This window comes from Acromyrmex echinatior, chromosome 1 (genome assembly GCF_024713525.1).
Source record: "Acromyrmex echinatior isolate Ae372 chromosome 1, ASM2471352v2, whole genome shotgun sequence".
In the NCBI taxonomy this organism is placed as follows: domain Eukaryota; kingdom Metazoa; phylum Arthropoda; class Insecta; order Hymenoptera; family Formicidae; genus Acromyrmex; species Acromyrmex echinatior.
Genome location: NC_141852.1, coordinates 10,614,099 through 10,640,618, shown reverse-complemented (window position 1 = coordinate 10,640,618; position 26,520 = coordinate 10,614,099). Strand labels below are relative to the sequence as shown.

At 35.9% G+C, this 26,520-nt stretch overlaps 1 protein-coding gene and 1 long non-coding RNA gene across 2 annotated transcripts in view; one reads left to right on the top strand and one right to left on the bottom strand.

The window, feature by feature from the left end:
* Positions 1 to 26,520, top strand: part of LOC105145995 (growth factor receptor-bound protein 14) — a 322,967-nt gene that overhangs the window by 133,071 nt on the left and 163,376 nt on the right. The gene's annotated exons all lie outside the window — the stretch shown is intronic.
* Positions 426 to 26,520, bottom strand: part of LOC147910956 (uncharacterized) — a 32,628-nt gene continuing 6,533 nt past the window's right edge. Inside the window, exon 2 of the long non-coding RNA XR_015546355.1 lies at positions 426 to 24,917. This is a non-coding gene — a long non-coding RNA (uncharacterized LOC147910956). The remainder of the gene's footprint in view (positions 24,918 to 26,520) is intronic.

The window sequence follows — 26,520 nt, the reverse complement described above, 5'->3', positions numbered from 1 at the left end:
AAAAGGCATTACACATTGATGTAAGCTACTTAATCATTCGTTTAATCATTTGTTTCTACTTATTTTTCTTAAAAAATTATGATTAAATCCATATCCATAATATCAAATGCTAATAAATTGGAAAATAATCAGTAATATACAATATATTAATCATAGAAATATTAATTGGAATATAAAAATAGATTATTGTTTACGTGAAAAAAATAACTACTTCCGGGTTAAATATAAAACAATATGTTTAAGCGAGTGACTTATGATATGTGTTATATCGAATGCTTGGATCGTCTTTCACTGGACACTGCCAAAAATATCTGCAATGTCAAAGATAAATTGTGGCTGTTGTATCAGCAAAATGATAGCGAGCGTAGGTATGTTATTTTTGTTTCAAGTTATATCGCGAAGATAAAAATTGCAGCTCTTGCGAATTTATTTTGGCTAGTGACAACGTTTTTTGTATTATGTCAGATCCTCGATGAGTTCTCGAGCACATTCGGCAACATTTTTACCAAGTTCCTTGTTTGCGCTAATCTTTTTCTACCGTATTCGATTTTTCATCTGAAATTACTGCACCGAGAGCAACGCGAAAGAAGCTTCGATTTAAGTCACGAAAGTGGGTAAGATATGATATATGCCTCGCGCTTGTTGGAAGTCGATACTTCCCCGGGAGAAAAAAAAAACCGGTCTCCTTTTCCTCCCACGAGGTTGACTTCGGTGACTGTGATGGAACGAAGCCTCGGTTTCGCCGAGTCACTCTTCAGCGACCGCCCCGAGACACTCCGCCGACTAACTTGGTTGTTTTTTCGCGACACTCGGCGCCATTGATTTTCAAACAGTATCTTCGCGTTTTACCCTGCGACTCGGCCGTCAGTGGAGCCGCGCCGCCATCAATCTTAGAGTTTTCCACCTTTCCAAGCAACGTGTTCCCCTGCCCCTTTCCGACCAATTCTTAGACTACGAATTTTCGCCACGACCAGAAATACATTTCAACGATGTATCTGTAATGTGAAAATAATCCGCGAAATTTTTACATGGCAAAAGAATTGGTTTTTTTCCGGGCGAGATGCACCTGCTTGCATATATACAAATTAATTAAACATTCGGATTCTGTTGATTGATTACGAGATACGTTTATCTTTTATATTCCGATGTAATATTTCTTCATTTTCCTACGTGGAACGAGATTTGTGCGACAACGTGCAAACGTGTGCGTGGTAACAGCGATCGATGTTCTTCGTTCTACAGTTAAGTACCGGCATATAGGACCATTGGCGATCGAGACTAATCTCGTTATCGGCGTCGACCAATTATGACGGTGATTTTCTCAAAAATGCGGAACTCATGTCGTTTTCGACTAACAAAGTTATGTCGCTAACGGTCAGCGACAGAACTGTCGTCGAGCGATTATTCGATCAAGAAAAGAATGGGTAGTTGCGTAAAAAAAATTCCCTTTTTTCACAATAGCAAGGTACGTATCTGTGATGCTTTAAATTTATAATGTCAAATTAGGTATACTCAATTATACCCAATTATATCAATTTGAGTTATTTTTAATTATCTCTATAAGTCGCCGCTGCTACAGTTTAAAAAATATGGATTTAATACATGTGATGTGTCTGTATAATTCTCACCGTGTTGGTGTTTCTACCAATACCATCATGGTATTGATAGATTTAAATCACACTATAAGGCCTAATTTCACAATTCACGGTTAACTCTTAACCGAGGTTCAACTTATTCATTGTCTCTTTCCAATTCTAAAATTAGAAAGAGATGAGAAACTAGTTGAACCTCGGTAAAGAGTTAACCGTGAGTTGTGGAACTAGGCCTTAGACATCAAAGGAGCAGAGAAAACTAATCAGTTAGCGCTTAGTGATTCTTTAATATGATTGGTTTCCTATACTTAGATCCAACGAAGACGTAAAGGCAAGAACTAATTAGAACTAGCGCTAACTGATTAGTTTTCTCTGCTGAACGCATACAATTGCAATCCAATCCCTTGAATTAAATAACATTTTATTACTTTTAATTTCCATGTGTGTCAAATGAAAAGCAATCCATTTCTCTGATTAGTTTTAAATAATATTAATGTATGTACTTAGTAAATAATAAACTAAATTTGACTCAAATTTAATATATTTTCAGTTAAATTATTTAACCATCTCTCCATCGTTTTAGTTAAATTAATGACATGTTAAGTAGAAGCAATGGCGACTTATAAAAATTATTAAAAATAACTCAAATAAGGTATACTTTGATATTATGAATTTAACAGTGCAAAAAGTTAAATCCACATCCATGTTTTTTTAGAGCGTACTTAATATGTTTGTTAATTTAATTAAAACAATAGAGTTAAACAATTTAATTAAAAAATGTATTAAAATTCAAATTTGGGGTTTATTATTTATTAAGTTAATATGAACAAGAGTCACCGTAGCTTTGAAATTAATTATGAAATGGATTTATTTATATTATTTATATTATTTATTTTGACAAATATGGAAATTAAAAATAACAAAACGGTATTTTTTTAATTTAAAGGATTGAATTATTATATCCGTTTAATATCTAAAAGTTTTTTACAAAATATGTTAATTTTTTTTAACTCGAAGTATATAGAAAAGATCATTGATTAAAAATATTTTGAATCTTTTTATTAAGAAATAAGTCTATATAATTCTTCTAGTTTATTATTACTTTGGCAGTCAGGTGTCAAAAATTTTTACTTTTAGCCAATAAATTTCTCTCCCGTTTCCCGCGATATCGGTAGAAAGAAAGAAACCTGGCATACTCGCCGTGTAAACAGGAAAGTGATACTTCCCGTTGAAAGAATAGTCGCGCTTCCGCTTTCTACGTTTCCGTTGTCGCCGGAACGAACAGCTCCCCATGGAAAAACGCGCAAGGCGCGAGAGCGATTTAACGCCGCTCGATATTGTCGAGGCGAAGTTATTCTTTCGTCGCGATTTGGATTCAGAGGAAGGAAAACGTGTTCTCGTAGTCTGTTGGGCCCCAACATCGAGTACCTCGAGATCGTGATAATACGTGGCTAAGATCCCACTTCTTGACATCGTTCCAAGTTAACTTCTTCCGCAGCCGCGGTTCCTCGTTTTGTGCGACGATCGCGCGCGTTTTGCTTCTGCTCTTTGCGCTTTTCTATTCATTTACCCGGTTCTCGTTACGTGCAAGAAGACGAACCAAAGGAAAGCCTTCTCCGCCTCTATACCTCCCATGTATTTCTAAACTCGCGATGAAGAAAATCTGTTGAACACTGCACGGTTGTCTCGATTTGTCCGTGCCAAATGTTTTTGCACGACGTCTGTCCGTAAATAGCGACTGTACCATAAGCGTTGACAACTCTCGATGATACATGAAAAAAGTTAGTGCCGGTGCGCGAGCGAGCGAGGTCCTGGTGGTTTTTCCTCCTGCCGCTTCTCAGAACAACGTCTATAACAAATGGCGGCTACCCAGTGTTTCGCGTGGTTTGACAGAATCGTAGCGCGCCGTGAAAAGCGCCGGATTTTGCAGAGCGCATGTAATATGTGCAATAAATTATTCATAATTTTTAAGATTCTTCTCTCTAAATTTCTTGGAGTGGAATCTCACACCAAAAGAGCTAAAATATTGCTACTATTGAAGAAAAATGAAAAATTTGCATTCTTGAATAAAAATGGCAAATTTTCACTCTTTTTTTTTTGAGATTCACTCCAAAGAAAAGAAGTCTCACTCCTCTTTTGGAGTGAATCTCACTCTAGAAATGTGAAATCTCACTCAAAAAAAGAATGAAAATCTATTATTGTTATTCAAGATATTATTACTATTCTAGTTCTATTCATAACTGCGTTTCGAGATTGAAAAAGATTTCAGTGCGTAGTTTGAATTATACATATATTATATATATATATATTTTACAATGCATAACTTTAAACTAAGGTCCCTCCGCTTTAACCGAAAATAGGATTTTTTTCTCTTAATTGATTTATTCTCGTCGATCTAATTTCGAATTATAATTATTTAACTTGAGTTTTTCATGCTTTTTAAGAAAGCGATATAAATCGTAATAATTTTGCGAAGAAATCACAATAAATGTCGGGAGAATTTTCTCAGGGAATTGAAATTCTACACTAAGAAAAAATAGCCTAAATTTAAATAAGTATTTATTTGAATACTACTAAACATTTACTTACAATAAATAAATATTGTATTTACTTAATAATAAAAAGTGATTGTTAAATCAAATTAATGTTTTTTGTACCAAATAAAGATATTTTTATATTTAATAAAATTTATATAAACCATGTCCCCTTCTTGGCTGTAAATATGCCGAAGTGTAATAAATTTTATTCTATATATTTAGATTAATAAATATTTAGTTGTAGTACTATTCAAATAAATATTTATTGAAATTTAAGATATTTTTTTCTCAGTTTATAATTTTCTTTTGATAGACCGAAGGGAAATTGTAACGTGCATTGCGTTCAATAATCGCGATTTATCTCGACGATTGATACCATTCCGATCGTCGCCGCGTCACACTGCTTCCTGTCTTCTCCCCGAAAGTCGTAATAATGGGGAGGGAAAGCTGGCAAAATCGCTAGGATTTTATCGTGACCCTCCCTTCGAACAACGTTTCTGCGTTAGGGAAACGTTTTCCTTACTTACGATTTCCCGAACATCTGACCCGACGTTTAGTAGCCGGCGAAAAACTGCGGAGGTCAGTGGAGCCAGTGCGGTCAAGCAGCAAGTTTTTATTACATGGTGGAATATATCCGCGGGAAACTTTTTACGGTGGATAAAAAGACCCTAAAAAGAACCGTCCACGTGTCCTCGAAAAGAAATTACTGCCTGTATCTTCAGAAATATCCGGAGTGGTCGTATCATCATGTTTACTTGGTGTCGTGAAATTCTGAGAGCGATCAGAGGACAAGCTGACAACTGACAATTAATTTTTAGACACTGATTCATTGAATTGTCCATCTATGATTTGTTGAGTCACAATTAAAGTTGTCTGAATCACAAGAAAAGAATACATTAAAAAAATATCAGTGTTTAACATCATGTGATATCTAGATAATTCTCATCGTGTTGATATTAATAGTAACATCAATTAACATTATGTGAGTTTAACATTATGGGTTTTTAATTATATCATGATGGTGTTGATATGAATACGACGAGTAATAAATCCACTTCGTGTTGGTACTAATATCAGAGGACACGGTAGAGTCTCGGTTAACACGAAACAGCGAGAATTATATAGGCACCGCATTTTTTAAATTAAACAAAATTTTAATTTAAAATTAAACTGTTTTAATGAAATAAACATAAATAGAAGTTTCGAGTCTAAATAAATCTTTTTATCTGTATATTTATAAAATATAATTTCTACAGTGTATAATTTTCACTGAAAATTTTTATATATTAATATAATTTTATAAATATAAAATTTTAATTAACGTTTAGAAGTTTTACGACCTCAAAAAGTGTATCTACAAAAATACAGCTAGTAACCCTATATAGTAAATGAAAATTAATGTTTGAAGGCATCAAGTCTCAAGGTTATTGAATCAAGTTATCAATGAAAAATTCTTATAAATCGTCCAGCGAAGGCTATGAAATATATTGGTACAAATGTGCACTAACTTTAAAATTTCGCTGCGGTTAGCGTAGAACCGTGTCCTCGTGTCCTCGTGTTATACGTTAAGCTAACGCTTACGGTAACACTCGCGTAATATGTGTGGCCGCGTGTGCAAACGCAAGGGAGAGAGCGCGCATATACATACATAGAACGTGAGGCCGGCACGTAGTCGTAACACGGATTAGCATAAGAGCACATTAATTTATACAGCGTCGACCCCGAAGAGAGCGGGAGGGCGAGAGACGCCAGCACGATTCGACCGCTTATTATACCGTTTTCCGCGTGTGCTCTCTCGCGCGTGTGCGTGAAAGTACACGCTCGGGTGGCATATATGCGCATAGATGGTCGATCCCGTATTAGCATACATCGATGGCCGATTTGAAATTTTAATTGCGACGACTCGGGATAGGAGCAGCGAATCTCCCTATCGAAAGGACTGCAAATAGAAATTTTGCAGTCTCAGTCGAAATGCGGAAATTATGGAATGTCCTACCTTTTTATATTCTGTTCACTCCACATTAATATTTTGCTAAATAATGTACTGGGAAAAATGTTCTGATAGTATCAACAAAAAGTATGAATAAAATTTTCTTTTATACTAATCAGAATTATCGGGTTACCGTATTTGAATTTCTAGTTATCTCGACTAAACGTTTGATATACTGAGAAAAAATATACTAAATTTTATTAAATACTTGTTCGAATAGTAAATATTTATTGAATAAAAAACGTTAATTAAATGAAATTAATAAATCTTGAACCAAATAACCATATGTTTATATTTAATAAATATTCAGCTAGTACTGGTCAACCAAATATTGTATTTATTAAAATTTAATTCATTTTCTTCTCAGTAGATTTAATCACAAATGTTTGATTTGTACGGTTAAATCTATTAAAGTTTTAATTAATACAATCAAAATTTTTTTTTATTGTGATAATAAACAAAAATTGTAAAGTACGTGTATATTAGATGGTTAAGATTCTTGCTAGCCTAATTATTTTCTAGCCGAATTAATACGTCTATTATATCATGAATGCTCGTTAAAATTAGAATGGATCCGTTTCGACTGTTCAAGTTATGATCGGGAGTTATGCGATGCCTTGTGCGTACGTAATTTACTGCACATTCGACATTCGTCGCCCCTGAAATTTTGACGTCCAAAGCGGCCTGGGCCATCTCGTTCAACGGGACGATTCGACAAGAGGAGGTGAGAGTAGCGCCGTAAATCATCTTGCGCCTCTCAAAAGAGATTTCCTCGCTCGATGCGCATTCGCGATACGCGAGAGAAGATAGGCAGGGAGTACATAAACATGTCTCCTCGCCGCGCCCTGTTGTGAAGGTAGAGAAGGCGCAGTGAATTACAAGAATAAGATATAAGGTACAAGGAATGTAGGAATTCAAGTCGTCGCAAACATTGATATGCAATCCGCATGTCAAGAATACAAATGCGTTTATGCTTTTTGTATTTTGTTTCTAATCGATGGCAGAATGTTTTCCATGTTCTAAAATTTGAAATTGGAAATTATAATTGTATTTATAACTGGCTATGAATATGTTTATAATCTGATTCACATGAATAAAGAAGTTGTACTTATATACATGGAAAGAATAATAGACCACTAAAATAATTACATAGAAATCTCAAGTTATATGATGAGCAATGCTGCAAAAAGTTTTGACATTATAGCAATCAATTTGAGCGTCCTACATAACTATTTTGATGATCCAAACAAAATTATTTTTCAGATCTGTATCTAGCTAAATTTTTAGATGTTTCAGCAAAACGATTCTTGATATGTACAAGACTAATTTTCTGAACAGTCATTATATCAACGATTTTTTCAAACTTAAAAATTATGATTTCTACATGGATTATTACACTAATAGTTTTAATTAGTTTTTTAAATGTGAACTATCAGTACCATAATAAAACTACAATTTTTAACATTTTGACAACAGTTCGAAGAAATCATCGATATAATTAATGGTGGACTGTTCGAACAATTAGTGACTGTAAAAATAATTATTAAGACTCAATATTAGATTTAATGTTAGAAATTAAAATTCTGCATGACAAGGTAGTTTGTAGTCTTGCTCTTTGCTCGCGTGATAGACGAAATCGGAATCCCGGCAGTTACGAATCCCTAAAAAGGAGCTCCGTGCAATCCGTACCGAAGTGAACTTCGTGCAACTGGCAACATTTTCTCGGCGCGCTGTTGCATCACGTAGTTGCGCTCACAACCTCCGACATCAGACAATTTTTATTACTCCCTTATTTTTCGTGAGGAGAAGAAAGAGAGAGAGAAAGAGAGACCTAAGCGAGCATACCAAGACGGGCGCGGCAGCGTGTGTCTCGTTGGGAAAGACGCGCCTGTCATTTTTGCGTCGTAAAAACGTCAGAATTATCTATGATCTCGCGAGTGGCGGCACGTACACACATACACGCGCGTGGGAATGGACCGCGAAAGCACAGAGGAATGGATCTGGGTTAATACCTGCTGCTAGTGCTATCTGGGATAAGAGTGGTTCGGTGGGCTTGTCCGGTCGGTACATTTGGAACGGTTGTCATCGCGCGAGATAACGCGCGCATAATCCTGGAATTAATCAACCCCGAGAATTAATGCGAATTAGAATCGTTGGTCTGCGATTTGCAGATTAGCCATGCGTAAAATGGCGTGAGAAGAAAAGAGGGTGGGATTATTTAGTTGTTATACAAGCAACCGTGCAATATTTTAATTGGATGACGTATTAATTGGTCTTAAAAATCTTTATATGAAAGAATCGAGAGAGAGGGAGAGAGAGAGTGCGATATGTAATGTCTGAATTTAATTAAATAAAAAAATGATCAGAATTACTTAACGATATTGCGTAGATTTTGCTCAGGTTACTCTTATTACTCGTGTAACTCATGCGTATCGATTAGCTATCTGTTATTGATTTTCGCAATTCGAGTCTATTTATTGCTCGCCTAATATTTTTTTTTTCGTTTTTTACGAATATATATTTATTATCAGCAATTAACTGATATTGATAAGTTAATTATTAATTTCAAATGTGTAAATTATTTAATTCTTTTAAAATTTGAATAGTTTATTATTTATTCCATCTAAAAATAAAAATATTAAATCTACATATAAAAAGTAAAATTTATCTTTACTCTGGATAGGACAATTAAAATTATATAATTTAATTTTATTATTTCCTTTTTTAAAATTTTTATGTCACAAGAGGAATAAAAAGATGATTTTAAAAAATAAATCGCGACATTTTCTGTGGCATTTTAACTTTATTTTCTCCCCTGAAATTAGATAATTTTTTTACATATGTAAATTTGCGATTATAAAATTTGTGTCGAGAAAATAAAAAATATTTAATGGAAAGAGAATATTTTACTTCTATACTTTCTTTTTTGACTAATGTACTTGATGAAAATATGTTGACGAATTAATTTTATTTTCAAAACATACCAATTTTGTTAAGCCTAAGTCTTTCAATCCGTGTCAATCCGTATATTAGATATGGTTTCTGTTATCCAAATCTATATCTCCACACAAAATGAAAATTAGAGATTTATTCGGGAAAAATCGAGACGTAAAATTTTTTTACACTCTACATGGATGATTCTGCGGAAACTGTAGAAATTATTCGGAATACTCGCTCGCAGAGATAATAATTTATTTCCTTTTTATGGATATGCACTCTCGCAGCTCTCTAGAACTGGCTTTCGGCGAGCGTAAATTTAACAACTCGACCTCACGGCATTTTTATTCGTGAACACAATAAATTACCTTTACTTTTACGCCTCGCGTCCTTTTTTTCTCACTCCTTTTTTTTTCCTCGGTACGTAGTCGCACTGACTACACACGTGAACACGCATGGCTAAGCCTGCATCGACTCACGTTACTCTCCGTACCACTCGCTCTCCGCCTCTTTTCATCTTTTTCCTTTGCTCTTTCCCTAGCCACAAGAGAGACCGTAAAGAGTTTTCCATCGACGGCAAGCCATAAAGTTATGCCGACGCCATCATTAAAGAGGAGCGCCGCGCGGAGAAAGATAAAAAGTATTTGATTACCCACCGACCACTCTGACGAGAGACCTTTTCCCGGCTACCCCCTGCATCGTCTTTCTCTTCCTCCTATCTCTCTTTTCTCTTCTTTCCTTAGAATTTCTTTTGTCCTCCTCCTGCCCCCTTCTCTCTCTCTCTCTCTCTCTCTCTCTCTCTCTCTCTCTTTTCGCGCTGCTTTCTTTCTAGTCGCTCTCTAACTGCACCATTAAATACCGGGACTGCGATAAAGGCGAAAAAGAGTAACGAGCGACTCGTATTTTCTGCTATGCCCTGGTGAAACGAAATATTACCGAAATCTACGAAATCGCGAAACAACGCGACCTGAAAATTGCCCAGGATGTTTTACGAGGAAAAGCCGTGGAAACTCGGCGGACGTCGGTATTGCCGGAAACTTCGCTGCTGCTCCTTTTCGAAATATACTGGTGGTACACAGGTCTGACCACATAGTGGTAGTATCCACTGCCACTCAGAAGTACGCGCTATATTCTCATCACAGTATATGCACTCCATTAATGTATTAGCATATATTACCATTTAAGATATCAGTATTAAAATCATCGTTTTAATATATTACTTTTAATATATTATTATTTTAAGATATTATCTTGACTTTCTTTAAGCATAATTTTACAAATATGGTCGATGATGAATATAATCTTTTTCTTTTCATGGGAGATATTTTGAAGAATACTGTAACTCTTTATCGGATACACTTATCTGATACTAATATTTATTATCAACGTCATTAAATGTGCACAGCAATTGAATCTCAAATCTGATAATCCTTACCAAGCGTAGGTGGAATTTCCTGCGTGTATTATCCGATATAATTAATATTCATGTTACCGTACTTAGATTTGATACGCTTGTAGTCCAACCCGAAATGGGATGCTATCTATCCTTCCCACATCTCTTTCCGTCAGATCGTAATCCGTGTCGACGTACGAATTCGTAACCGTGTACGGGCTGCTGCACTCGCGCTTGCAGTCAGTTCGCGAGTGCACGCGAGTTTCGTGATCAGCGTGGCGAGCAGGGCGTGCTCCGTGCAAAAGAGTGCAGCCTGTACACCTGTCCATCTGTCCATCAGTCATTTAGCGAGCTGCAGGAAGATTAATGACTAGCCCATGTAAATGACTAGCAGAGGTTCGAGAGCGCGGAATACCGTATACCGTATACGAGTCCCTCCTCCCCTTCTCCATTCCTCTTCTTCCTTTCTCATGCGTCCTGCTCCGGGTGCGCTTTACCAGGTCGCCTACACCCCGTTCTCGTAGATCGTAATGCCTTTTCTTTTCCTCTTTCTAGTCGCGCTCCTCGTCTCGCAGACCTCGATCCATCCGTCGTCGTAGAAACGTGCCCGACGCTTCTGGCACCGTTCCGAAAGGAGCACGTTGCTGCACCGTATCCTTGATCGATCGAGCCTCCTTGCTCTAATGGTTGGGCGTCAGCCGGAGATTAAGATCCCCGCGAGAGACACGATACCATCCATACGTGTATCGTATTTTCGATTGATAACTTTCTCCACGAGTGGAAAGTTGGATTAACGCACTAATTGCTAACGGATACCGACGTAATTCATGAAATTAAGTGTTCACAAAATAGGGAATCTCTGCGCGTCTCTCCCAGATGATGTAAACGAGAAATTATACAGTCCATCGCGCGTAAAATTTCGTATCTTTCAACTAGAAAGTCTGAAATATGATCTCACAGCGTCTTACAATTCTATCTGATCTCGTATTCTCGTTTTCTTTTGTAATACAATGATATAATTTCATAGTCTCATGAAATTATCGACCAGTTGACCGACGTTGACGATTACGCGAGTTAGTTTCTTTATACTCTGTCGACGTTTATTACTTTAAGAACCGTTCAAGTAGCTGATATCCGTATGACCAACCGAGTTGGCCTCTCGAAGGCGGCATACGCTTGCAAAAGCGAGAGCTCGTTTAATGCTGTTCTATGATTTGCTTTATTTTTTATCGGACGTCACGCGAAGTATGAAAATTGATGAATGCCACTGCCACTCACTCGCTCGTTTATTCGTTCCTTTTATACCGTTGTTTAATTCTGAATATCTGAATATATTACGCTGTCGCACACGGAAAGAATAGTTTTACTGAAGTATTTAAAAATTTAGCTAAATACAGATCTGAGAAGAATGTATAAAATGACAAAGGCTCTGGACAAGAAAGTCGGTAAACAATAAGACAAGAACATATGTAGCTGAACGCTTTTGCGATTTGGTCAATTTAGACCTGCGATTCTAGTGTCAAAAAAAAAATGACAAGTGTTTTTGCTACTAGACTTTTCTTTAGAAGAAACTGATTTCAATCGCGGTTCCAAAATAAATTTAGCTTTTTACTAGGGAGATTGTCATCATAAAAGTAAAATTATTTGTAATTAATTACAAAATCTAGAGCTCCACGTCCTAATTCAAATTAACTGGAAGAGAAAAACTATCGGATAGGTCAAAAATGGCACAGCCACGGTTCTACTGTTAATAATAACAGAAGTTTCAATCCATATATCGAGAATGAGTTCTCAGTATTAAAAAAAATTATAATTATAAATTAATTAGCTCTAGACATAAAATCAGTTTGCATGAACATGTGATTACAAATATCTCACATCATTAGCTTATTAAATCTGAATTTAAAAAGAATGTTACTGGATCATCAAATATATTAAGAACGCTCAAATTAGTTACTAGAAAACTTTTTGCAGCATTATTTGCTTGAATCTGTTCAATACCTAATTATTTTGACGGATCAATAAAATTATTTTAATAATCTGACAATATTATTTTTAGATCTGTATCTAGCTGAATTTTTAGATACTTCGAGCGAAATTCCATTCTTTCTGTGCGGCTATGAATGAGCTTATCGGATATATTTTATTGCGAAATAGTTTTGCGTTTAGAAATTTTTTGCAACAGATTGACGATTCTTAAAATTTAATGATTTATGTCTGCGACCAAAGGTAGATGCCTTATAGTGAAATTAATTTAATTTACTTGAATATGAAATGTTTAATTTCATGTAGGATTAAAATTCTTATTAACATGAAAAAAAAAAAAGAAATTGCTTTTTCTTTTTATAGAAATAACGATGTAATAATGGTCAGCGTTCTACTTATATAATTAGAAAGTACAGTTAATTATAAGCGCATCTACAAATAAAAGTCCTTGCTGCGAGGTTAACGACGTTGACGCAAATACGCATTATCGATAATTGTTTTTAAGTAAACGCGTGCAGATTAGATCGCAACGGCTTCAACACACGGCGCGGATTTTATTTCTGATGTTTTTTCATCACGCATGTATACACATTGAACGGTGACCAAACAGTATCCTCGCGACTTGCGAATAATACCCGCTGCCTTCGAGATATTTGCGTCGCGATACGCTCGTCGACCTTTGCTGCAACTCTTCTCAACCACTCTTGAAAGAGAGAACCAAGCGATCGCGAAGAATCTGTTTTCGTCGATCGCGCACGTACCACGACGATTGTTTTTCCAAGTCTCTCTATCCATAGCGGACCCGATTTATCGTAACTTCACCGCTGCTGCTGTTGCTGGCCGTACGTTTTATTATCATTCGCATTCCGTCGACGGCAAATCCGACCACAGGATTTGCGAACGGATTCCTTTGTGACGTTACAAAATGTGGGATGTGGGATTTTTGCTCGATATTCACTTTCACCCTCTTCCTCTCTTTCTCTTTCTTTGTTTTTCTCTACGCAGCTGCATCTGTCGTATTGAATCGAAGCTTCATAGAAATTGCAGTTACTGTTGCAACTCTCCTTTCTTTCTCTCAAATGCCAGGTTTTTTGGTTATAGGAAAATAAATTTCTCGAATCTGTCCTCGCTCGTTCTCTTACTCCGCGCCAATTCGAAATTTTTGCGACTTTTGCACGTTTCATTAAACGATAGCTGGAGTTATATTTTTCTTCTTGAAAATCACGTGTTTCTTCCATGCACTATAAATACTGATGACGTCAACAGAATGCTAATGAGCAGTCTTTGCAAACTACATTTACTTATCTCTTAATCAATTTGAAGCATGTGCCTTTTCAGTCCCATTAAAAACATTGAAGAACTACCTAACTGAAATTAAAATCTTGAAATAAAATTAACATGAAAAGTTCATTAATATGAAGCTTCTACATACTATTAAATAATCTATTTTGTCTAAAAAAACAATTAATTATTAAGTTATATTTGAAGAGAAATCATTTTTGATAAATTATTTCACCTTCGAGATATACCTTTAATTTTCCGTAAGCATGTAAAAATTAACCGTCCAGCTGCATAAATATCGAATAAGCGATCGAATTTCGCCTTCGATAAAAATTTTCGCTGAGTGCGCTTTCGTGTGATCAATGAGACGCAAGACTTTCCTCCTTACGTCTCTCCTCTCTTTCTTTCCTCTCTCTCTCTCCGTTTCTCTACCCCCTCTCTTTCTCTTCCTTTCTGCGTCCGCGATAAAATCGATTTTATAGCGATGGTTTTAGTACTTGCGAAAAAAAAAAATATTAGCGATACGATTATGCAACGGCATCAACGGCTGGAGCGAGCTGGAGCACCGGTGGTGCTTGCAGGCTGTTGCCAAGACGGTGCTTGCCGAGCTTGCGTCACGATCGAACTGTAGTAAACTCCGGCACACGAGAGTTAAACGTGCTGGGAGGGCCGGTAAGTCTCTTCGTGACTTTCGTAGTATGGCAAACGGTGTGTAGGGTACATTAATATCATAAACGCGGAACAATTATGGGCAACTGCAGCTCGACAGAGCGATTCATATTTTTCTCGTATTACAATGCGTTACAAAGTAACACGAACAGGAACGAAGGATCGTTTAAGATCGACTCATATAAATATCCCAGTACATAGTTTTTGCTTTATGCGTTTTCATCAAATCGCACCCCGAATCGCAGTCCTGTAGCCGCTATAAATATTACATCGGGAGGCAGCAACCGTAAATAATGGTTTGCATGCAATCCTTATCGTTGAACGTTTCATAGCATATCACATTTTATAGCGTGGCTGAAGAAATAGCTTTATCGCAATAAGATATCGTAAATAGTATAATAAAATCTGACGGCGATAACGGCATCAACGTAGTGTAAACAGGCTATTATCGCGATAGATAAATCGTATGCGTTGCATCAGATGTGTATCCTCAAGGAGTTAATTGTCATATGGCTTATTTAGTGCTACTCATTTAATATTTATGATTTATTTAATACTCCCGTTTTTCTTTTCCTATAGTTTTTTTTTTTACAATTGTTAAAATATTAGAATTTTTCTCTTTTCTCCCGAGTTATAGATAAATCGAAACTTCCGATAATTTCTCCCATCTTTTTATTTTATTGTACATAAACTCCGTGTTGCCTCACTTTACCCTTAGTTTTTCTTTACACATCGCGCCTTGGGATAGGTCGCGTCTCACGAGAGCGGGAGCTTCTTCGAGCCTTGACGTTTCTCGCGTTCACGGCGATGGACGTGCAGGAGAGGTATAATGGAACGGAAAAAGAGATAGAGTGAGCGAGAGAGAGAGAGAGAGAGAGAGGGAGAGGGGGGGGGGAAAGTCAGGAGCGGAGGGTAAGAGGAAGAAAGGAAAGCGGATCGTGCTGATGCATTTTAAAACGTTTATACCGCCGTCAAGCAGCGAGCGTCTAGGCTGATGAACGAGCGGGCAGTACGTGCGCGCACAAATCCTAATGCGAATATAATTATCATTAGAAGGAAGAGTGGGAGGTCACTGACCCTGGATAACGCACATTGCAACGCGCCCGTCTACCGGCGGCTATGGTGGTTATGCGCCAGTGCGCCGTTTTACTTGAGATTTAGATCGCGTTAAACGCACTTGCGGAAACCGACCGGCCGACCGGCCGACCGGTCCCTGAATCCATTTTCAAGCAATACATGCGGTATCTCAACGCGTCCGCACGCTCCTCGATCGTTACCGAGGTCGGTAACAAGCGATGCGACGGCGATGCCGGGTTGCCTGAGTTGCCTCGCGTTCTTATTTCTGTGCATTGTGGAACGACGTGCACGGATCGCACTTTTTTTTCTTCGTATGATTTACCTCGTGAGTCACTCGCTCGTGACTCACGGAAGCGACGAAGGCCAATGATGATTGTTAAATTCGCAAAATGCACGGAGGAGGTCTCAAGGTTTCACTGTCGCGATATGGGCTCCTTGGAAAAACGGCGCGCGCTGTTATGTTTTCTTTCTTTCCATCACTTTGCGAAATGACCGAGAATATCGCGAGATTTCAACAATGATCTACCGGTGTTCTTGATCTACGTGTGTTCTTACCACGGTTGTTACTTCTCCGCACTGAAAGAAAAGATTGGTTGCTGCAACAATTTAGATAGTAAAATATGGCATAGCATTTTTGTATGGATGTAACAATCAGTTTTTGGTTGTAGCAGCAAATTTTTAGTTAGCCTATGTATGTAATGTCAGTATATAATTTCGATAGGCTAACGCAACTAAAAATTTGCTGCTACAACCAAAAGCTGATTGCTGTAGTCGTATAAAAATGCTATGCCTTATTTTACTATCTAAATTGTTGCAGCAACCAATCTTTTTTTTCGGTATAGATTCAGATTATATCAAGCAGAATTTCAATTATCATAACTGAATATCTAATTATCTCGACTGGAATTATAATAGATTTAAAGAGATTCTAAAATCGTTTATTTTATCTACTCAATAGATAGACTTATGTGTGACGATTTATGTGTTATTGACACATCATTTCTACATCAACATCGTACGCCTACACGCATAAATTTTCATAACGCATTTTCTTATCGAATTATACGTCTAAATTTAATTCTAAGAACTCTTTCTTTCTCTCTCTCTCTCTCTCTCTCTCTCTCTCTCTCTCTCGACAGTGTTTATTCATAATATATAAACTATTAGTCTGTGGACTATTATTTCTAAGTATAGATTGCAAAACTTACATAAGCAAATGTTAGCGATGTTGACAGTTATGAACGCCATATTGGATTAAGAAATGATAAAGATCTCAATTTAAAAAATTTTAATTATAGAAAAGGATATACAAATCTTTCTTTAGAAAAAAAAGAAAAGAAATTGCGATTTATTGCATTTGAAAACTTATTGCATTTAGTTAATAAAACAGATGATTTTAGCATCTTCTTAACCGTAAAATTATGTTCACTTTCCACTAGAATTCCATTTAATGCAATTCTTTTCCCAGTGTAGACGACAATTTGTTTGCTGGAGTATATAGTTGTCAATCTTCAATAGAATAGCAAGATTTCCGGTTGCAGAACCGTCGATTTGCAATGAAACGTTAGTCGAAAACAATGTGACTTTTATCGATTCATAAAGATCTACGCCGAATGACTTTGCGCGATGAAAGAACTGCTTGTAAGAAAATACAGTCGTACACATATAAACAGGATAATAAGAAAAAGATTCTCCGCTCGACAATATTGTGGTATAATGTACGATAAAATAGAGAAAAAAAATAGACATGCATAAATATACTTGCATAAGAGAAAAAATTTGTAAGATATCAAAGTACGATCTCGAACATTTTCAGAAAGCGATCTACGTACCTATTCATCTGCAAACTTTTCTTTTCAACAAATAAGTCTCCGTGAATTAATGGTCGTTTTAATAAAAAATCCGTAAGGTGGACAAGTCTGAGTGCGGAGATTCAAAAACAAGTAGAATCGAAATCGTTCAGCGAGGTCTCGAGTATGCGTAAGTTTACGAGGCGCCACTAAGACGCGAGGTCGATGCGAGCGTACACGCGCGATAACGAACGTTTTGCGCGTGAAGTAGCCAATAAATCGTTTATATTTACCTGATGTCCGACCAGCCATTCTTTCTTGCATTACACCGAGATATTACCCGCGTATCGATCTCATGCGTAAGAGCACTCGAGAGCACTTTCGCACAAACAGATAGACGGGTTTTATCGTCCGCGTGTGGACTTCCCCGCGGAAAAACTGCAAGATCACCGACGGCGGGAAAGTAAACTAGACTAACGACATTACGGCGAACAGAAAGAATTTACGGCGCGCAATTTACCGCCCGCGAGCGGAGCGTCGCGCGCTTAACTTTTACCACCCTCCCGTCTTCCTTAGCTCTATCGCAGAAAATAAAGTGGGACGAGATAGCGCGGCCGATGGATGGAAAAGCGAAGGGAGGACGATAAGGAAGACGCGATGCATCGCACGTGAGGGACTCTCCCGAGGAATTTATCTCAAGGGGGAAACGTGAGCTCTCGAAAATGAGAATATAAAAAACGAGATTGTACTATTGATGCATTTTACATGCACACGCATACATCCTTTCTCTCGCGCGCCTCTTGATGGCAATCGCGTTCCCGTTTTGGCATTTAGGAAGTACACGCTGATGAATACGTCTACCACATTTTATTATGTGAATACATTTACCGTACACACGGCGTATAAGAGATACGACCGCGCGCGTACATTACGCGCGTTGTTTACGTTATCGCGGTACAGGAGAAACAGAATTAACATAATTAAAATCAACAGGAAACCCGGCCGCCGCCCACGATTTGGTGCATTAATTTCATCGTGGCCGGTGGTGACGCATAATATCGTAATAATGCGACTCGAAATAGAATCGTCGCTTGTGCGTACTATACGTGATCCGTTGATTCGCGATAACTATTCACATCGTAAAATCACTTAACTCACGCGAGTATTCATTTGGCAGATCGGTTTGATGAATATTATACAATATGATGTTGAAGATAACTGATGACGAGAATTAAAACTATGTGCATGGAAAGAACGGTTTTGTTAAAATATCTCAAAATTTAGTTAGATACAGATGTGAAAATAATTTTGTTTTTGGGCCCTCAAAATACAATAATTATAAAATAATTAAATAATAGAACGCTTAAATATTGATGACAATGCTGTAAAAAGTGTTAATATTCTATAATAGTATCTAGTTAGAACATTCTATATAATTCTTTTGACGAGACAAAAAAATTTTTTCATATGTGTATCAAGCTAAATTTTTATATACATCAACAAAATCATTCTTTGTGATTATAATGTTATTTCAGACAAATTTATGTTTGACGTTTCAAGTGTGTCTGTGATTTGTACACGGAAAAACGATTTTACTGAAGTATTTGAACATTTTAAAAACATACAGTGAGTGAAAAGGACTATATTTGATCATAGCAGGTCTTGATGTTTAATAATATTTTTGCACTGAAAAAAACTTTAATAAAGATTTGAATAGTACTAATTAAATATTTATTAAATGTAAACATATATTTATTTGGTACAAAAACCATTAATTTGATTTAAGTGTAACTTTTTTTTATTGAATAAAAATATTCGTATATTGTATAAGTAAATGTTCAGTTAGGACTATTAAAAAAAAATATTTATTGAATTTAATAAATTTGTTTCAGTTATGAATTTTTACATTTTCCTGTTCAAGCAAGTTATTTATCGATCTGAAGCACAATCTTAGATGGAATACTAAGTAAATATCACAAATTAAATTAAAATCTGAAAATAATTTTGTAATATCAAAATAATTGTATAAAAAATTCAAACATGATGCAAACAATACTGCAAAAAATTTTGGCGTTCCAACATTCCAATCAGCTTGGGAGTTTTTAATTATTTTGATAGTCCAATAAAATTGTTTTATATCTCTAAATTTAGAAAAATTTTAGGTACTTTATCGAATCCATTCTTTCTGTGTAATGCGATATATGATTTTAAATATTTAGACATTTTCCAAAAATTGAATTTTGCACCGTGACGTCTTTTGCAAGTTGATTACGCAAATACCCATCAACTCTAACTTTGATTAAATATTGTATTAATGGATTTTAAAGTACGCTTTTAGGAATTATGTCATTTGCTGAAAATTGTTATCCGCGTTAGACGCGAGCGCTACGCCGGGCGTGTAGCAATTAGATGGGAAAACCCGTCCGGTACCGGCGGGTAATGAAAAGTGGATTACAACGATTACAATCCCCGGTGAGGACCCGCGTTAAAAATGCAAAAACCACGTTCGTCCGCTCGCTTTACCTGGCTTAATTTGAAGTTTTCACGTACCGTCTCGTAACTAAATTATTTTTCAACGGCGACTGCCGTCGCCGTCGCTTCTCGCCCTACATCTCCTGCTCGACCGAGGGCTTTGTTCTCCGCGAGGGAATCCACTTTAATTACCAGTTTCATCTACGTACCTTTGCGTAAACTTGGAAAGTTCGTCCTGCACCTATTCCCTATCCCGCTAGCTAGTGCCGCGGTACGTATCAAAGGATTAACAGGAATTAACCCCTTTATGGCGGAACTTTATCCGGTCCTCTGAGGTCCGTACTTTACGACCTCCTCCCTTTTACGCCCCCGGCAAAAATATCCACCCTGCCGATGAATTCGCTGGAATGAAATCGTTTCTATCGTCCCCGCGTTTATTCCCCGCGTTTTGCGAACGGATGACTTTTTGGAAGCGGGGAAAGGATCAATTGTAGACTCGGATATAAAAGAGCTAAATAATAAATAGTAGTGCCAAATTGGCACATAGATCGTAATTGTTGAAATAAATTCATTGCAATGAATGATTCTTAATATATAAGTTAAAAAATTTTTTTCACGTGGTTATCAATTTAACAAACAAGATACAAAAAGAGCATAAAGAACCACACCACAGGTTATAATTTGTGATATTTACTTATTATTATATAAATTAAAACATTAAACGTTTCGGCCACAATCTGGCCATCTTCAGTAATACAATAGTCTTCATAAACCGCAAAAATACATTTAGTTGAAATTAAATTCAACAGTCCATTGTTGTAATAAAAATGACATGTTCTTTTTAGTGTGCAGATGCTTCGTACAAAATGTTATAACGCCCATAGTCATATCAAGAAGTGTAGAACAAGAATTTCCAGATTCTAATTAAATTTAAATTTATATGTCATTAATTTCTCCTATTCGAATATAAAGAATTATAATCGTTACCTGTTTTACAGCCAAAAAACTGAGCGAAGAATATCAAATGACACTTTCACACAATAAGACTTTCTTCGTGACATTATGTGTTGTTGTTTGTTATATCGCGTATTATACCACTATTTATACGCCTGAGTCAAACAAATTAGAAATTTCTAGAGTTATTATTGAACAGAAAAAGAAATCTTACTTAAGAAAAGGAAAATAAATATCTGGCAGACTTTCCGTGTCACTTTGTTTATTGATACCTCTTATTTGTCTTTTTATGTGTATCATTTCGGAAATTCTTCTTTTTATTAAAGATTGTTCCTTGTCTAAAACTTTTATGTTTTCCCAATCTAACTCATGCATCTCGTTCAAACGGTGACGTGAAACCACTGAAATTTCGGAAGGTGATTTTCTTAAATCCGCTTTATGTTCTTTTATCCGAGTCTTTAATTTTCTTTTTGTTTGGCCTACATACGACGAATCACAATTTAAACAATCGATTTTGTAGACAACTCCACATTGGTCATCCCTGGACAAAGGATCTTTCCCCGTCTTAATAAATGCATTCATTTTATTCATGGGTTTGTACGCTATTTTAAAATCATGAACATGTGAGAGTTTTTTAAACTTTTCCGACACTTTCCTCAAATACGGCACCACAAGAAATTTCTTTGAATTAATATTAGAATCAATTTCTTTATTACATTTTTTACTTCTATTTTTGTAATGTCTTAATTCTATTTTTTATTGTTGCAAATATAAACTTTAAGGGATAACCGTTATTTAAAAGAATGCGAATTAGTTCCGTGATGTTTTTTTCCTGAAATTTAGGATGGGACAAAAATAGAATTCTGTCCAGTTGCCCAATAATAACTCCCCTCTTTGATTCTTAATTTGAGAAATTTGTCTGTCTATAACGAACAGAACAAGACATCAGGATACATGTTTTAACAAGTATATACTGTGTATCAGACGTATATCTGGCCGGTAATGTCGACTTGGCGTGCGGCACAATTCCTCGTCTCGGTACGCAAGAAAGCCACAATTCGCGAGAGAGTTAACTGCACCGGGAGAGAAAGTTCATTAATCTATTCTCGCTCGAATAGATTATCTTTCTTGCCGTACATGATTATCACTTTCAGAGAGAGAGAAAGGAAGGGGAAATCTGACAAAAGCCGCAATTTTTAATCGCACGACGAGAACGATGACGAAGCGCGCCTGACGTAACCGGTTCGCGAAACGAACCGAGAACGAGGAAAAAAGGACTGGTTGGAATAGGTCGCGATAAATGTAGCGTGGGCAACTTTCTTCGATCTTCGTTAGGCAGGGCACCGGCACGGAAAAGTAAGGAATCGTTAGATTCGCTATACGCTCGGTAAATATAAGGCCGAAGGTTTTATATCGTATCGTGGCTGTGCTACCGTATTTCTGTTCTTTTTGGTTTCTCACTAATGCGCAGTTAGTGTCTAAAGCACGCGCAAACATCGTAAATATCGATTTTTTTGGTTTGATCATTATAATCGTGAACGTAGACTGATAGATTTTTTTATTTTTTTTATTTTCTTTATTATAATGGACACAGAGGAAAATGTCGAAGTATTGCAAAGCAAATATTACTTATGACATTTTCTTTTATGTTTATTAGTTATGAAAAATTTTGATTGTGATGACGAAATACACATTTCTATGAAATATATTTCATTAATTGTAACAAAATAAAATAGATGGCTTATTTGTTAAGAATAAAATTTTATTTCTCTGTATTTAAATGAAGATTGATTTCAGTGAAATAAATATAATTTCTCACAAATAAATTTTTAAGTATCTTTTTTAGTGCATAAAGAAGAATACAATTGTTCGTATCATTTTTTTTTATTTTTTATTAGAAAAAATATTAATTTTTATAAAATTAAAGAATTTTTATAAAATGAAAAAGATATAAATCACTTTAAAATTATAATTTAAGATTGCTGAGATTATGTGATTTTATCGAAACATCAATTTTTGCATTTCTTGACATCGCTGTCTTTTGAGACAATCTCTCAGTTTTGGCGAAAGTCTTCTGGCTCGTTTCCAGTTTTCTGCGCGTTCCAATTGATCACATCTGGCAAACACAATCGTCATTGAGTGAGTTCATTATTTTCCTAATCCTCTCCGAGAATCGTTTTCACGATATGCTTGCTATATATTCAGATATGAATTTCGCACTATGAAAATATCAATTTTCTCAATATATTCGTTGAAAATTCCCTCATCGTTCACCGAGCCATTTTCTGTACAATAAATAGCTCTAAAGAGACCATTCTTTTTCAATCAATGAATAATGTGTTAAATTGGAAATATCAAAGAGCTAGTTAGTTAACAAGTGACTGAAATTCAGTCACTTTATGGTGAAATTTTTATGATTTTATGAAGAACCAAATATAAAATTTTATGGTAAAATACATATTTCTATGAGCTCGCGTAACTGTCACGTATAAAAGTCCTCCTTTCATCTTACTTTTATCTCAGTGTATCATTTATGTCACTGTTGTCGACATCTCTTCTATCCATACGTCATGATTACATATCTGCTTGTTTTCGAAAGAGAAGGGAAAACTCTAAGTCCTTTCGGAACTGAGAGCCTCCGAAATGGAACTTTTGCCTCATCCCATCCCGAGTCTTCGCCCTCGTAGATTGTATATGTCGCCCTCGGAATTGGTTCTCCGGCGTTCGACATCAGTGACCGCTCGCTCGTAAATTGGTACGCGCCGTGTTAATAATTAAACGCGTGGTCACGGGGAGCTTGTAATCCTCGTGCAACCCTCACCCCTCCCCCTCCCCTGCTTCCCGTCGCTCTTTCTCCTCTCGGCGATCTCCTAAATCAATTCGTCGTAGTACGTCCGTGAGACGTCGAACGAGACCTCGCGACAGCTTCGTTAAAACGTTGCCTCGAAATTTAATATCCAACGGAGCGACGCGAGACCGGCGTCGATTACTTTTTGTTCGTTAATCTTCTCCTCGCCCTCGCGTACGCCTTCATTTCGCACAGCAGCGTACAGCTGCAGCCTGTAGAAACATTATTGTAATATCCCAACAGTTCCATTAACGGTTTCGGAATGTTTACTTTGCAGTGCAATATCGATTGCAGTACCAATTCGACGGGCTGTTACAATACAGATTCTGTATCTTATCACTAGATGTCCATTATCTTTTAAGTCAGAAATCTCTGCATTTTTTAAAATGTTGGTGTGAATTTGATACCATGCGGTGTCTATATAACTTTCACCGTTAATGTTAATAAAACCCTTGACGTGGATTTAAATCCTATAATGTTAAATCCACATTTTGTTAGTGTTAATATTAATCTAACACGGTGAGAATTATGTAAATACCGCATGAATATAATTTTCATCATGTTGATGTTAATATTAATGATGTGGATGTAAAATCCCTCGTGTTAATATCTACATCATCATGGTATAAATTAAAAACCTGGCGTTAAATCCATATTACGTTGATGTTAATATTAACACAGCATGGTGTAGATTTAAAACTTGTGTTAATATCAACATTATCGTGGTATGAATTAAAATCTATGTTAAATTTTACTTCATGTTAGTATTAATATTAATATCAATACGGTGAGATTTATATCGTGTTAAATCCATATTGATATTTTTTAGAATGTATTATAACGGTAGATTTAAATTTTTTAATTCTAAATTATCTCTGTACGATGAGAATACGACGCGAGAATTTTTAAGAGTTTTTCAATAAATCGATTTTCGAGATCTAGAATCTGTCGTGATGGACAAGGTTGATAAAAACGTCGTTTTTGCTTATTTGAAATTGTACGATATTGCATTTATCTTTTTCTCGTATTATTCATACAAAATACATACATCGTTCCATTGCGAATAAAGTCTGACTTGCAACTAATTCTCTCAATCGAAGAAGCGGACGGACGTGATTTAATCAACTTCGATTAAATTACGTCCGTCAAGTGACTGGACAAGTGTTTCGCCTTGCCCCGCTGTGACGTCTTTTCTGAAGGCGGTCATCTCACCTCTGTTTCGACATTTACGAGGTTCTGATTGCGAGCAGAGAGACGAACGTGGACAGGAGGGTACTTGAAGGTGCTTACTTGTGCCTGGTTTTCGAGTCGTCTGGGAACCGCGTTTAGCAACAGGTGCGTTTCATCTCCTTTCGCCCGGTCCTTCTCGTTTGTTCGTTTCGCGGCTAAAACTGGAACACAATCGCCTCGAATGTTACTCAAACATTTCATGCCTTGACGAGAAGTGTTCCGGATATCCTCGTTTCGTGCGTATTAATATCACGATGTAATATCTACAACATTCCACAATTTGCTAGTCATCGCAATTGTGCGATGATAAAATGAAAAGATTAAAAAACTATATGTATTATAATTATGTCAAATCACAATAAATAGCGTTTTTTTTTTCAAATAAAATGTATGAATTAACAAAAATCAAAATATAGTGTATACGGATAATAAAGTGAAATAATTTCAAGATTGTTATATTTTCAATTTTTTTAAAATAACAAAATATTCGGTAAAAAATATGATACGCTTATATAGCTTCATATTTGTGCTTGTTGGCTGTGCGATTTACAGTAAATAATTTTAAATCAACGAGTAGAAGAGAGAGGATTATGTAATATTTATCCGTGGGGCAGGCAATTTTCAGATCCATTCGTGGTACAGAATGGTGTTGTCCGTTTTATGATCGCAGTTGATGAACGCATAATAGTGTCACGTGAGATATTCGCCGTTCAAGACGGCGACAATTGCAAAATACTGTCGGGCGTCTCGGCTCTACGCATTATTCGGTCGTTGGGCAATGCTCACGGATGCGCACCATCTCATACGTATGCATAGACACATATTTGCAGTAAGGTCGCATAAGTATGACATATATCCTCGTGATTTCGAAATATGGCTATACGAACAATGCTGTCTTCAAACGAAAACTAATTATTTTATCGGTAGATTTTGAAAGATTTCTATTTTTTCTCAAAAGTGTAATAAAAAATATTCAAAATGTATAATAACGACATATCAGAATCGCTCTGAAGATTGTATTTAAACTCATGTAGTCGAGACAAACGAAATATATATTTTAAAACGTGACAAACGGACGAACTCGTTGAGAAAAATGCTTGATATGAAAACTATTATTTCGATTTTGATTGTTTAATTAAAAAATTGTTGTTGTTTTAAATTTTGGTTAGGACAATACAATTTTTTAATTAAAAAATAAAAATGCTTTTGTAATTTATATATCAACAAAATAATGGTTTTATATATATAATATCAATATTTCTTTTAATCTAGAGATATACATTGAAAAAATATACAATACTTAGAAAGAACGATTTTGCTGAAGTATCTAAAAATTTAGATACAAATATGAAAATAATTTTATTGGATTATTAAAATAATTACGTAAGAATTTCAAACATGATGCAAAAGGTTTCAACATTTTAATGATAATCAGTTTGAGCGTGTTCATATAATTATTTTGATGGTTCAATTATTCTCAATCTAGCAGAATGTTTAGATGTGTTTCAACAAAACTATGCTTTTTCTAGATATAAAAGTTGCATACAAAAACAGCCTCACAAATTATGAATTTTCATCACTTTTGCTGCAAACTGTATGTGGCAATCTGAAGATAGAGAGACAATCTTTAAGTTATTTTAGGAAACGAGAAACTATAAGTGAAGAAACAAACCACAGATCTCTTTGAGGCTGAGAAAAATGATTCAAAACGAATGTAGGTGATTGAGTACGCGTGATTGCATGACTGTGTATTTTAAGTACATA